General features: G+C 46.7%; 1 non-coding gene and 1 pseudogene across 1 annotated transcript; both read left to right on the forward strand.

Annotated features, from left to right (window-relative positions):
• The first annotated feature begins 11,150 nt into the window (after positions 1-11,150).
• Gm22055 lies at positions 11,151-11,257 on the forward strand. The gene has a single exon (XR_003955436.1). It is a non-coding gene; the product is annotated as a U6 spliceosomal RNA (small nuclear RNA).
• A 1,167-nt stretch (positions 11,258-12,424) lies between these two features.
• Gm12411 lies at positions 12,425-12,940 on the forward strand (annotated as a pseudogene).
• The last annotated feature ends 408 nt before the right edge of the window (positions 12,941-13,348 follow it).

The following is a 13,348-nucleotide window of genomic DNA, read 5'->3' on the forward strand; positions in this document are numbered from 1 at the left end:
CACCATACAGCATCTACAGCCTAGACTGTTAGCAACCTTCCAATATTAACTTTAATGCTCGTCCTGGACATTAGATCTCCTGGACTTCCTCTCCAAGTGCAATTATAGATACCCTCTGACGGCATTCTCCTGCCCCTGCCTCTACCCTGATTTCTGTTTCCATAGATTTTACTTAAAAAAAAAAAAAAGATTTCACATTTATGTGAGATCTTGTAATATTTGCATTTATATGTTTTCCAGATTCATCTCTGTGTTGTGTTAACAGCTGGCACGATCTCTGCGTGTATTTCTCTGCATGCGTGTTCCTGTGTGTGCACATGTGTGTGGGATATGTGTGAGGTGCATTTGGAGGCAGGAAGTCCATATGGAGTGTCTTGTTCAATCACTCTCGGTTTTATTTTTTTGAGACAGGGTATCTCATTGAGCCTGGAGCCAATCTAACCCCAGTGTCTGACCAGCGAGTCTGAGAGATCATCTGCCTCCTCGAACTGAGGTTTCAGGGATGTACTGCTAATGCCTGGCTTATGACGTGGACTGTGAGAACCCACGGCTCAAGTCCTCAATGTCTGCATACTAAGCATGTCACCGACTGAGCTCCCTGTCCCCACACCTCTCTGAGACAGGGTCTCACATGTACCCTATGAGCCAGTGGCTGGTCTGGCGCTTACTATGTAGACCAGGCAGGCTTCCAACTCCCAGACAATCCTCCTGCCTCAGATTATAATCTGCTGTGTGCTCAGATTATAGCCACATGTTATCGCATCTAACTTTTGTTTTGTTTTGGGGACAGCATCTCATGTAGCCCAACTCAGCCTCAAACCTTGCTCTGGAGCCAAAGTTGGCCTTGAACCCCTGAGAGCTCCTGGGTAGAGCATCTCACCATGTGTCCCAGTTCATTCATTACCATCTTACTCGGGCTACATCCATACCACGGCTTGTTGTAAGCACTACTGCAAATGGGCACTGGAGTGCAGATGTCTTTACAGGGAGACAGTTTCATTTCATTTTTATTTATACCGGCAGAGGAATTGCTTGGCCATGTGATGGCCCTAATTTTAATAAATTTGGAAGAACCCCCGTATGTTTTTTCCATGATGATTGCACCAATTTCAATCTTATCTGTAGACTCCGTTTTCTTTACAGCCTCTCCAAAACTTACGACCTCTTATCTTTCTGATCATAGCCATCCAAACTGGTACGAAGGGACAGCTCACTTTGGTTTTAATTTTCATTTTCTTGTTGATTACTGATTTTAAACACCTTTTTCTACTTACAATGGCCTCCCCCACAACCCCCATCTATGAAGACAGAGCAATTTGAGCCTTTTGCTCCTTTTTAATTGGGTTACTTGTTTTTGCTTCTGAGTTGTGTCTGTTTTGGAAACTAATCCCTTTTCAAACATATGGTTTGCAAACATTTTCACTGTGTGTTTGTATGTGTGTGTACGTGCGTGTATTTGGTGTGTGGACAGGTTCACATGTATGTGGAAGCAGAGGTTGACAGTGAGTATCTTTCTCAAATGGCCTCTATTTATTTATGTATCTATTTATTTACTGATTAAGTGATTTTTTTTTATTTGTATGTGTATGGGTACTGCCCTGCATGTTGACTCTGAACACCATATGCATGCCTAGTACACTTGGAAACCAGAGAGGGCATCAGATCTCTGAACCTGGAGTTGAAATTGTTATGAGCTGCTACCTAGGTGCTGAGAACCAAACCCAGGTTCTCTAGAAGAGCAACAGGGCTCTTAACAGCTGAGCCATTTCCTCAATTCCTCCCCCACTTTTTTTTTTTTTTAACAGACTCTCACTGAGTATAGATAAAGCTAACCTCAGAGACCTACCAGGTTAAGGGCCTTTGCCACCATGTCCAGCCTCAAGGTCTCTCATTAAGCCTGGAGCTTACTGATTGGTTAGGTGGCTGGCTGTGGAGATCCTCCTGTCTTTTCCCTCCCCCACCTCTCTAGGCCAGGAATTACAGATGCAATCTAAACAGGCACCTGGCTTCTACTCTGGGGATTTGAACTCAGGTCCTCCTGCTCTGGAAGTGGGAACTGCTGGCCGAGCCATCTCTCCCGCACTGCCTTTTCATAGTCTTTCCTTCACTGCGCAGCGGCTGAATTTTCAGTCTGATGTCATCTTTTTGGTTTATGTTTGCTTTTATGGTCAGAGCTTTTAGAGCAGCAGTCCTCAGCCTTTCTAGTGTTTCCACCCTTTAATACAGTTCCTCATGTTGTGGTGACCCCCCCCCCCAACCATAAAATTATTTTTGTTGCTACTTCATAACTAATTCTGCTACTGTTGTGAGTCATAATGCAAACGTTTTGGGAGGTTGAGGGTTGCCAGAGGGGTCGTGACCCACAGGTTGAGAAACGCTATTTTAGAGCAGCATCCAAAACCTCATGACCAAGGTCAATTCCAATGACCTTCTCTATTAGGCTTTTATAGCGTCTGGTCTTACATTTAGGCCTTTAATCTATGTTGAGTTTGGTGTGTGTGTGTGTGTGTGTGTGTGTGTGTGTGTGTGTTATAAGAGTCTAACTTCACTCTTTTGCACATAGATATCCGGTTTTCCTAACACCATTTATAGAAGAAGCTGTCCTTTCTCCATTCTGTATTCTTGATGTCCTTGTCGAAAATCTACTGTAGATGCTTGGGTTTATTTCTGGGCGCTCCATCCTGTTCCCTGGTCGGATATGCCTGTTTTTCTGCCAGTACCACACTGTTTTCACTTGCTGTGTTTTTGAAGCAGATGCGTCTGGGGTTCTGTTCCCAGACCCCGTCTCTTAAACAGAGGAAGCAGGCTGTGACTCATCCCTACCTCCCCAGCATCGGGAGGGGTCTCTAGGAAGGTTGTGGCTTCCAAGTAGCCCCTTCCCCAGAAGTCCAAGTCCTGCTGATTTGCAAGCCTGTCCCTTGCGATATTACTGAGCCAGCCACTTCTTCCACATCAGGTACAGCTAATCTTAGGAATCTCATTACGAGTCCGAAGATAATCCTCTATATCTAGATTAAAGGCTGTGTTTTGACCATTACTGTGCATCGAGCATTGAGCCGACAGCTTAATTGAGCTGTTTATGCCGCTGCCTTGATCTCTTCCCAGAGAATTTACAACTAATTCCAAGTGTCTCTGTGAATTAAGTGGGCCTCTCCCAACATGCTTTGCCCGTTGCTTGCTTGTGCCAAATCCCACTTGTCCTTGTGTTACCTAATTATGGGCTCTGGCTCGCAGCTGTCTCTGGCCAGTGCCACTTCCAGCCAACTCCCTCCCTGAGATGACCATTAATGATACAGCCCTCCATAGGATCATGCCTCCAGACAGAATAAAAGGGGGTGGTAGAAGTGAAGACTGGGGTGCGGCAGAAAAGACATAAATCACATTGACCCCTTTGAAGTCACCTCCTGGCAGCTAAATGACAGCAACCCTCTATTGAAGAAGACTATGCAGCCCAGTGCTGCTAAGTGTAATGAAGGAAGGCACTCCAGGCTGGGCTCAAGACTCCCAAACCCTTACTTGATCCATAGTTTGATTCCCTATGGGACTACTGGACCTTAGTTTTCCCATCTGTTGCCTGTCTTTCTTCCTTTTGACTTATTTTTATTTATCTGTATGTATGTATGCTTGTGTAGGTATTCTCAGCCCAAAAGGGGACAGCAGATCCCCAGAGCTGGAGTTATGGGCAGTTGTGAGCCACCCAATGTGGGTGCTAGGAACCAATCATGGGTCCCCTGCAAGAGCAGTAGGCACCCTTTCTTTTTTCTTTTTTTTTTTTTTTTCCAAGACAGGGTTTCTCTGTGTAGCCCTGGCTGTCCTGGAACTCACTTTGCAGACCAGGCTGGCCTCGAACTCAGAAATCCGCCTGCCTCTGCCTCCCGAGTGCTGGGATTAAAGGCGTGCGCCACCATGCCCAGCTCAGCAGTAGGCACCCTTAAGAGCTGTGCCATCTCTCCAGTCCAGGATTTTCATTCAGTAGTTCAGAGAGGTCACAGAGGAAGGAGAACATAATCTAGAAAAGCAACTAGCTGGGGCATGCTTAGGGGCGTCAAGCATTTGCTGTTTGTCTGAACGGCAGGTTTTACTGGGTGTTATTTTATTTTTTTTCTCCCGACCTAACTCCAAGTCCACTTTGAGGGACAGAGAAGACTCAGTCCCTGTTGCCAGACTCTACTGAGGACATAGACAAAAGCAGAAATGTTCAGTGCTGGCTTGGGATCACCCAGAGAGCTTGTGAAGCAGCAAGAACTGGTTTTAATCCAGACCATTGGATCAGAACTTGTAGTATTGGCTACTTCAGGTGTGGTTTGTTTGAGTCAGATAAGGTTTCATGTAGCCAAGACTACCCTCAAAATTACTATACAGCCAGAGATGACCCGACGCCTTTTTATGTTCCATCTCTCGAGCGTTGTGATTACAAGCCTGCAGCACCATGCCTGCCTGTCTTTGAGTGTGTGTGGGTCCCCCTTCCTCTCTCTCTCTCTCCCTCCCTCCCTCCCTCCCTCCCTCCCTCTGTGTGTGTGTGTGTGTCTGTCTGTCTGTCTGTCTTTGTTTTGTACTTCCTAACTGCATACAGTATACAGTCAAGTTTGAAACAAACAGATCAGAATGCATGGTGGCTTCTAACCAAGGACCTTGGACTTGCACCTTCCCCAACCTGAGACAGATTAGAAAAGCAAATTCTTGAAGAGGAAAACCCTTCAGATCCTCTGCATTAGAATCTGGAGTCTCATGGTCCTGTAGATCATTCTGATGTATGCCAAAGAGTCAGTGGGGCCAAAATATCTTGGAGGTTCCTTGTGCAAAATGGGGTTCTTTACTTAAGGCTAGATCCCAGAGGAGCTGGAGAAGCAAATGACTGGCAGGAACTGGCGGGGGTGGGAGGCATCTCTATGAACAAACTGCTTGTAACTGATGACTATAGCAAGATCGGTGAGATTGTCAGTTGGCCTGGCAAGGCACATGCCTGTAATCCCAGCACTTGGGAGACAGAGGTAGGCAGAATATCTGTGAGTTCAAGGCCAGCCCAATCTGTGTAGTGAGTTCCAGACCACTCAGGGCTGTAGTGAGACCCTATCTCAAAGAAAAGGGGGCAGGGGCATCTCTGAAATTGTAAGTCCACTGAGAACAACTTCGGGATTTCAGTCCCAAATGTCAGTCTGATAGCAATCTTGAATGTTACCATGGGCATCTGAGACTTATTGAGGATAAGGAGTCAGACAGTGGTGGCACAGGCATGTAATACCAGCATTTAGAAGGCAGAGGCAGGTGGATCTCTAAGTTCTAGGTCAGCCTAGTCTATGGAATAAGTTCTAGGACAGAGAAACCCTGCCTTGAAAAACCAAAAACAGCCGGGCATGGTGGCACACGCCTTTAATCCCAGCACTCGGGAGGCAGAGGCAGGCGGATTTCTGAGTTCGAGGCCAGCCTGGTCTACAAAGTGAGTTCCAGGACAGCCAGGGCTATACAGAGAAACCCTGTCTCAAAAAACAAACAAACAAAAAAAAACCCAAAAAAAAAACAAACCAAAACACACCCAAAAAACAGGAAGGAAGGAAGGAAGGAAGGAAGGAAGGAAGGAAGGAAGGAAGGAAGGAAGGAAGGAAGGAAGGGGAAAAGAGGATAAGCAATAAGTTTAGTGAGGCCAGGAAGAAGCAGGAGTAGGACAGAGAGGATGGGCTCATGGGTGTGAGTCAGACAACTTAGAGGCCTGGCACAAGGAGCTGTGGAGCTCATGGACCAAGAAGTGATAATGAGCCAGGCCTGATAGAGGTAGAGAGAATATAGTCCCAGGAAGTCCCAGGGCGAGGAGGCAGGTGCAAACGTTGCTTCTGTCCTGTTTCAGAGTAAGCCCAGTGGAGACTGGCAGCAATCAGCCTTCAGAGTGGGATGTAGAGGAATGAAGGCTGTGTTCGATACATTTGTTTTAAGAAGTAAGCAGCAATCAGGAATGGAACAGCTTTGTTCTGCAGCTGAGACAGACATCCACAACTCTAGAGAGCGGTGCCATCAGGTTTTCTTGTATGGGGTCTCAGCCACAGATGGATTAGTCAGGGAGACCAGGTGCCCAGACTATGTGCCTTCTGTCCTCTAGAGCTGTCTGGAGGATAGACAGTGGGGGCTTCACATGATTCATTTCTACCCACCCCAGGGATTCTCTCTGCCTGCCAAATGCTAGGCCCTGAGCAATATTGTGTGGGACTGAATCCCACTGAGAACCATCAAACTGCGGCTTCTAAATAGGAGCTCTCACCTTGGACCTCAATAAAACACACCACTAAGAATCCAGATGTTCTGCATGTGGAAGAGTATTTTTATTCTTGTAGAACCCTGCAGACTTTCTCCCCCCTCCCCTCCCTGCCACATCCTCCTGCTGAACATCAGAGTAGCCCAGATATTAGACCCTCACCACTTCCCACCCAAGTTTCCTCATGTACACTGTCAGAAACAGATGAAAAAGGACCCCAGGCACGGTAGCACACATCTATAATCTCAGCACTCGAGAGAGAGCGTTAGGGGGATCAACAAATTCAAAGCTAGCCTGAGCTACATAGCAAGTTGGGGACAGCCTAGGCAGCATAAGCTCCCATCTGAAAGAAAGAAAAAGAGAGAAGGGGAGGGCTTAAAACATAAACAAACAAAGAGAGACATAAAGATATCGCACATCTGGGGGCTGGAGAGATGGCTCAGCCTTTAAGAGCACTGACTACTCTTCCAGAGGTCCTGAGTTCAATTCCCAGCAACCACATGGTGGCTCACAACCTTCTGTAATGAGATCCGATGCCCTCTTCTGGTGTGTCTGAAGACAGCCTCAGTGTTCTCACATACATAAAATAAACAAATCTTTAAAATAAAAAACCTGGAGAGGAGTCGGTGTGTTCCTATAATCCAATGCTGGAGGAGAGACAGGTCTGTGGGGCTCACTGACCACGTACTATATCTGTATCAGTGAACTTCAGATCAGTGAAAGACTCCGCCTCAAAAACTAAACACGAAGACCTCGAGAGATGGCATGCAGGTTAGTTTTTGTTAACTTGACACACACTAGAATTGTTTGGTGAAAAGGATTCTTGATTTGAGAAGATGCCTCCATCAGATTGGCTTTAGTCAGGTCTGTGATGTATTTTCTTGATTAATGGTTGATGTTCAAGGGCCCAGCCCAGCGAAGCTGGTCCTGGTTTGTATAGGAAAGCAAGCTGAGCAAACCAGGAGAGCAAGCCAGTGAGCAGCACTCACTCCTTCATGGCCTCTGCTTCAGTTCCTGCCTCTCTGTCTCTGCCCTGAGTTCCTGTCCTGACTCCCCTCAATCGTTGAACTGTGACCTAAGACTTGTAAAATGAAATGAACCCTCTTCCTCCCCAAGTTGTTTTTGGTTAGTGTTTTATCACCCCCTCCCGAAACCTAACTAGAACAGATGACTCAGAAGTGAAGGTGTTTGCCACCAGTGCTGTGTTCAATCCCCGGGACCCACATGCGGGAAGGACAGACAGATTGCTGGTGTGCTGGGTTCCTGCCATGTTATACATGAGGAGGTTAAAGTACAACTGTGCGGGGTCAGCTGTGTCCTTTCACCTTCATGAGGGCTCCAAGAATCACACTGAGATCATCAGGCTTTAGTATGTATATATGTATGCATGTATGTATGTATGTATGCGTGTATGCATGTATGTATGCATGTATGTATGTATGTATGCATGCATGCATGTATGTATGCATGTATGTATGCATGCGTGTATGTATGTGTGTATGTATATATGTATGTATGTATGTATGTATGTATGTATAATGTTTTTAAAGATTCATTTTTATTTTGACGTATATTTTGTCTGCATATACGTCTGTGCACCATGCGTGCGCAGTGCCCAGGAAGTCCAGAAGAAGGTGTCAGACTTGGAACTAGAGTAACAGGTAGTTATGAACAGCCATGTGGTTGCTGAGAACTAAACTCTGGTCCCCTGGAAGAACAGTCAGTGCTCTTAACAACTGAGCCATCTCTCCAGCCCGGGTGCTCAGGCGTTAGAGCTGCTTCAACTCTCTAGTGTCCTAAGGTGCAGAAAGTAGCCAATCTGAGGTCTCTAGATGTTGTGTGACAAAACTTTTCCTAGAGAGACACTACACACAGATCTACTCTCCCCAGGCAGGGAACCCATTACAGACCAAAGTATAGGATACAATCAGAGTCCAGCTTGGGGTACCAGTGAGTTTCGTTGGGGTTACTTACCGGAATATGGATGAGGAGTTACTTACAGGAGCAGAAATGACTCAAAGACAGCTGCATTATCAAAACCCACCCCAGCCTGGTGACAGCTCACACAGCTGGGGACCTGGAGCACACTACACAGCCAGCAGGCAGCTCCATAGGTTGCAGAGTGTCCTTTTCAGGTGACTCAGTTGGCTTAAGCCTCTTCCGGGCAGCTTGGCTGGTCTCTGTTTCTTCCAGGCAGCTGGCCTGCTCTCTGTGTCTTTTGCAACTTTTCTTGCTAAGAGTCTTCTTCGCAACTCAGTTTCGCTTCCTCTGAGGGGGAGCCTCAGCTTTTATTGCTTACTCTGGCGGGGAGGGGCTAGTGAACCTGGTGAGCTTCAGGGACTTCCGGAAAGGAATTTTGAGCCGCTTACCTTCCTGCTTTAGGAGCTTCCCGGCAGAATAGGGCGTTTCAATCACACAGGAAAACGTTTCCCAACAGGAGTAAATGCCCTCTTTGGAAGCCTGGGCAGAATTTCTCTCGTATGCTTTGAGTCTGAGTTCCCAAAGCCCAGCCTGAAGCTCCACTTTCTTGTTAAGGCATAGTCTTTTATTAACATATAAACTCCATGGCTATTTCCACTTGCTCCCATTTGCAGACATTTTTGTGGTGGGTATAGCTGTTTTATGTTATTATTAGGCACTGACCTCAGGAATTTGCTTTCCCAACAGACCAATTTTGCTATTATATAAAGTGGCACAGCTACCTCAGCCCACAGTGTAGGTCAGCGGTGCCTAAACCACTCCAAGGAAGCTGGCTCATTGTAGCTCGAGGGGAACCTACATTTTCACATGATTTTGCCCTAGGTACTCTAGAGACAGGAGCCTGCTTCCCTCCAGCAGCAAAAACAGATTCCATGATGGATCATTTGAAACTAGACACATAGTTCATGTGGCCCTTCCCATTAGTGGACAAGTAGCTCTCTGGTTGGGCCAGGAGAGCATCCATGAAATGTATGGTCTCCTACTGAATCCTTCAAGATGTTCACAAAATGACCAATCTCAATAAAGAGAGCCTTGGCCTCCACCTAATTCCCATCATAAGATCCATAAAAACCCATTGTCCAGAGCTCCAAAGTTATTTCTCCCTTACACTCTGTATAGCCCTGGCTATCCTGGAATTCGGTCTGTAGACAAGGCTGGCTTCAGAGATCTGCCTGCCTCTCTCTCTTCCGAGTGATGGGATTAAAGGTGTGTGCCACTACCACCAGCAGCCAAGGCAACTCTTATAAAAAAAAGTATTTGATTGGGGGCTTACAGTCTCAGTGGGTTGATCCATTATCATCATGGTGGGGGCTGGGGGTGGCAGGTAGGGAGGCATGGTGCTAGAGAAGTAACTGAGAGCTTACACCTGATCCACAAGTTGTAAGAGAGAGAGAGACAGAGACAGAGACAGAGACAGAGACAGACAGAGAGACAGAGAGAAGACACACACAGAGACTGGGCCTGGCTTGGCTTATGAAATCTCTAAGCCCACTTCCAGTGACACTCCATGGGGGAGGTGCATTCTTGTTCAAACTACCACCAGTGGCTTTGGTGGCTCTTGATTATCAATCATCCGGACTTTAGCACCATGAAGTAACCTCATGAAGAGGCAGGAAGAACTTCCTCACATTCAAGGGACCCACATCAAGCGGGCATGGGGTGCCGGCTCCTGCCTTCTATTTTCTTGTTTGAGGCGGGGTCTCTCATTGGGCGTGGAACTCCAAGCTAGATAGCTGGCGAGCTTCTAACTATTCCCCACCTCTCCTTTTCCACAGGAATTCTGGGATTATAGATGTCAGTTCTGCCCCCCACCTCCACACCCCCAGTTTTCATGGCTCCTTGAGCTTCATGGAAGAGAAATAATGGCTTTGCTTTTCTGATGTCCCAACTCTGCCTGTCAGGTTTGGATTGGGTCTGGCCCTTCATGTTATTATTAAAGGACCTGTTGTAGAAGAGGGGCATTGGGCTGCAGTGAACATAGGCTAGGAAGCAACATTAAGTTCAAGTCCTGGCTCCCATCTCTGGGCCATTGTAAGTATCACTTACTACTCCTAGGGCCTGGTTTTCTCCTTTGTTATTATAGATGCTGCCAGCTTTGTAAGATCACGTGTAATATAAGCCAAGACTCTCCCAGATCACCTGATCAATAGCCAACATAATTTGGCAGCAGTTCTTGAGTCAAAGGCGATATAACAAAATGTCTTATTCTTCCCGATGCTCTCAGGTTCACCTTTCTTCGAGTTCCCTGTTCCAGGATGCTCCTGTCCCCACCTCGCTGCATTGCTTACCTTTGCCTTCATAGCCTCTGCTGTTTTCAGCCTATCCATTTACTTTGCACCTAAGCTCATTGAAGTTGGATTTCTGTAACTTGCAACAAAAGGGCCTGGAGAATTGCAGGGGGGTGGGGGAAGGAGGAAGAAAAAGAGGAGGAGGAGGAGGAACATATAAGTCTTAGAGTAAAACTTTAGGGCAGAGCATTGCAGAGAGGACTGACAAAGGGTTTAAATAGGAAGAAGGAAAAATAACAAGGACGCCATCTTCTTTTTATCGTCTGTCTTAGGGTTCTTTAGCTCCTTGGGGATGTACAGCTTTAGCCGTAGTTGGTTTTGTTTTTGTCATTCTGGGGAACAGACTCAGGGCCTGTGATGGTTTGTATATGCTCGGCCCAGGGAGTGGCGCTATTAGAAGGGGTGGCCTTGTTAGAGTAGGTGTGTCACTGTGGGTGTGGGCTATAATACCCTCATCCTAGCTGCCTGGAAGCCAGTATTCTGCTAGTGACCTTCAGAGGCAGACGTAGAACTCTCAGCTCTTCCTGCACCATGTCTGCCTGGATGCTGCCATGCTCCCACCTTGATGATAATGGACTGAATCTCTGAACCTGCAAGCCAGCCCCAGTTAAATGTTGTTTTTATAAGTGTTGCCTTGAGTGCTCGCTTCAGCAGCACATAGACTAAAACTGGAATGATACAGAGAAGATTAGCATGGCCCCTGCACAAGAATTACTTGCTGATTCATGAAGCATGATATACATACATACATACATACATACATACATACATACATATATGTGTATATATATATATATATATATATTTTTTTTTTTAAGAGTTGCCTTGGTCATGGTGTCTGTTCACAGCAGTCAAACCCTACCTGTCACCTACTTGCCTGTCACCCTACACTCGCTAGGTAAGTGCTATACTGCTGTACTGTGTCCCTCAGCCGTCCTTTTCATCTTACTTCTGACTGCCTGTTTCTTTTCAAATGCATTTTTTTTTGCCATTTGTTTTCACAATACTTCTTGCCTTCCAAAGACTGTAAAATATGTTCTCTGTAGAGGCCTACCACCTTCACTCCCCACCCCAGCTCTGAATTCTTAAAGTTCTTGGAACAGCATAGTCAAAGCTCAGTCATACTCATTAATTTATTAACTTACTTATTTTTAGACAAGGTCTTGTGTAGCCCAACTGGCTTCAGATTTACCGTGAAGCTGAGCTTGAACTTCTGATCCTTCAGCCTCCATCCCCCCGGTGTTGAAATCACAGATGAGGGTCTTCGTGGTATGTTTATGTGGTACCAGGGGTTCCAACTCAGGGATTCATACCTGTGGGAGTGTTTTGATTTCTTATCGTGAGCTACAACTTACATCCCCTCTGTGTTCCCCCTTCCCGGATTTATCACCCTTGACTGGTGCTCGCTGCTTAGGAATTGATGGATTGACTGCCCCATGGGGAGGCTGAAGTTGCCAGGGGCAATTAATTGGAGGAGTAGGAGTGAAGAAGGGGATGCCACCCACATACCCGCAACCAAGAATAAGGAAGCCTTTCCAGAAAAAATAGTCAAGATAACTCTTAAATGTGCTTGGCACATGTAGGCCCGCCCAAATCGCAGCCATGCTGCTCTCTTGTGGACACAAGGGGGAGGCAGAGGGCATATGCCAGTGCAAAGCCTCCTGTGGCAGCTGTGGGGTCATCCAGTAGGCTATCTGCGTCCTGGAATCCTGGAAGGCAGAGACCTTGGCTTGGGTGATTTACCAAAGAAATGGGGTAGTCAGAAGGTTTGGCGACAGGTGCCTGGTCAATAGTCATCTAAGAATATGAGCTGGACTCTAATAACGAAGCAGAATAGGGCTGTGAAGCCAGCTCAGTGGGGAAGACTGTCACCTATGGGGCTGCCACAGCCATCTTCCAGTAACTCGCCAAAATGACGAACACAAAGGGAAAGAGGAGAGGCACCCGGTACATGTTCTCTAGGCCTTTTAGGAAACATGGCGTTGTTCCTTTGGCCACATACATGTGAATCTACAAGAAGGGTGATATTGTAGACATCAAGGGAATGGGCACTGTTCAAAAAGGAATGCCCCATAAGTGCTACCACGGCAAAACCGGAAGAGTCTACAATGTCACCCAGCATGCCATGGGCATCATTGTCAACAAGCAGGTTAAGGGCAAAATTCTGGCCAAGAGGATCAATGTGCGGATTGAGCACATCAAGCACTCAAAGAGCAGAGACAGCTTCCTGAAGCGGGTGAAGGAGAACGACCAGAAGAAAAAGGAAGCCAAAGAGAAGGGCACCTGGGTGCAGCTGAAGCGCCAGCCTGCGCCACCCAGAGAAGCACACTTTGTGAGGACTAATGGAAAAGAGCCTGAGCTGTTGGAGCCCATTCCATACAAATTCATGGCCTAATGGACACAAAGAAATAAAATACCAGCACCAGGGGGAAAAAAAAAAGAGTGTCACCTATGGAATGGAGAAGGCATGAGTTCAAATCCCCAGCACCCATATAAAATGGGTGCATGGCCATACTTGCCTGTAACCCTAGCACTATGGGATGGAGACAGGAAGGTCCCAGGAGCTAGCTTTGCAAAAACAGGGAGCTTCAGGTTCAATGAGAGACACTGTCCTCCCACCCCCAATAAGATGAGAGAAATAGAGGAAGGATGCCCAATGTCCTCTGGCTTCTGTGTTCAACACACAGGGTATGCTTGCCAGCAATACATCACATACCCCAAAGTAGAAAGTGGCAAGTGACCATCAAAAGCTTCAGCTAAACTTTAGAGACAAAGGGATGAGAACTTAGTAAAGAAGGCAGAGGGGAAGAAGTCTGTGTCTGTAGTGAGGAAGGCA

Source organism: Mus musculus, chromosome 4, assembly GCF_000001635.26.
Source record: "Mus musculus strain C57BL/6J chromosome 4, GRCm38.p6 C57BL/6J".
Taxonomy (NCBI): domain Eukaryota; kingdom Metazoa; phylum Chordata; class Mammalia; order Rodentia; family Muridae; genus Mus; species Mus musculus.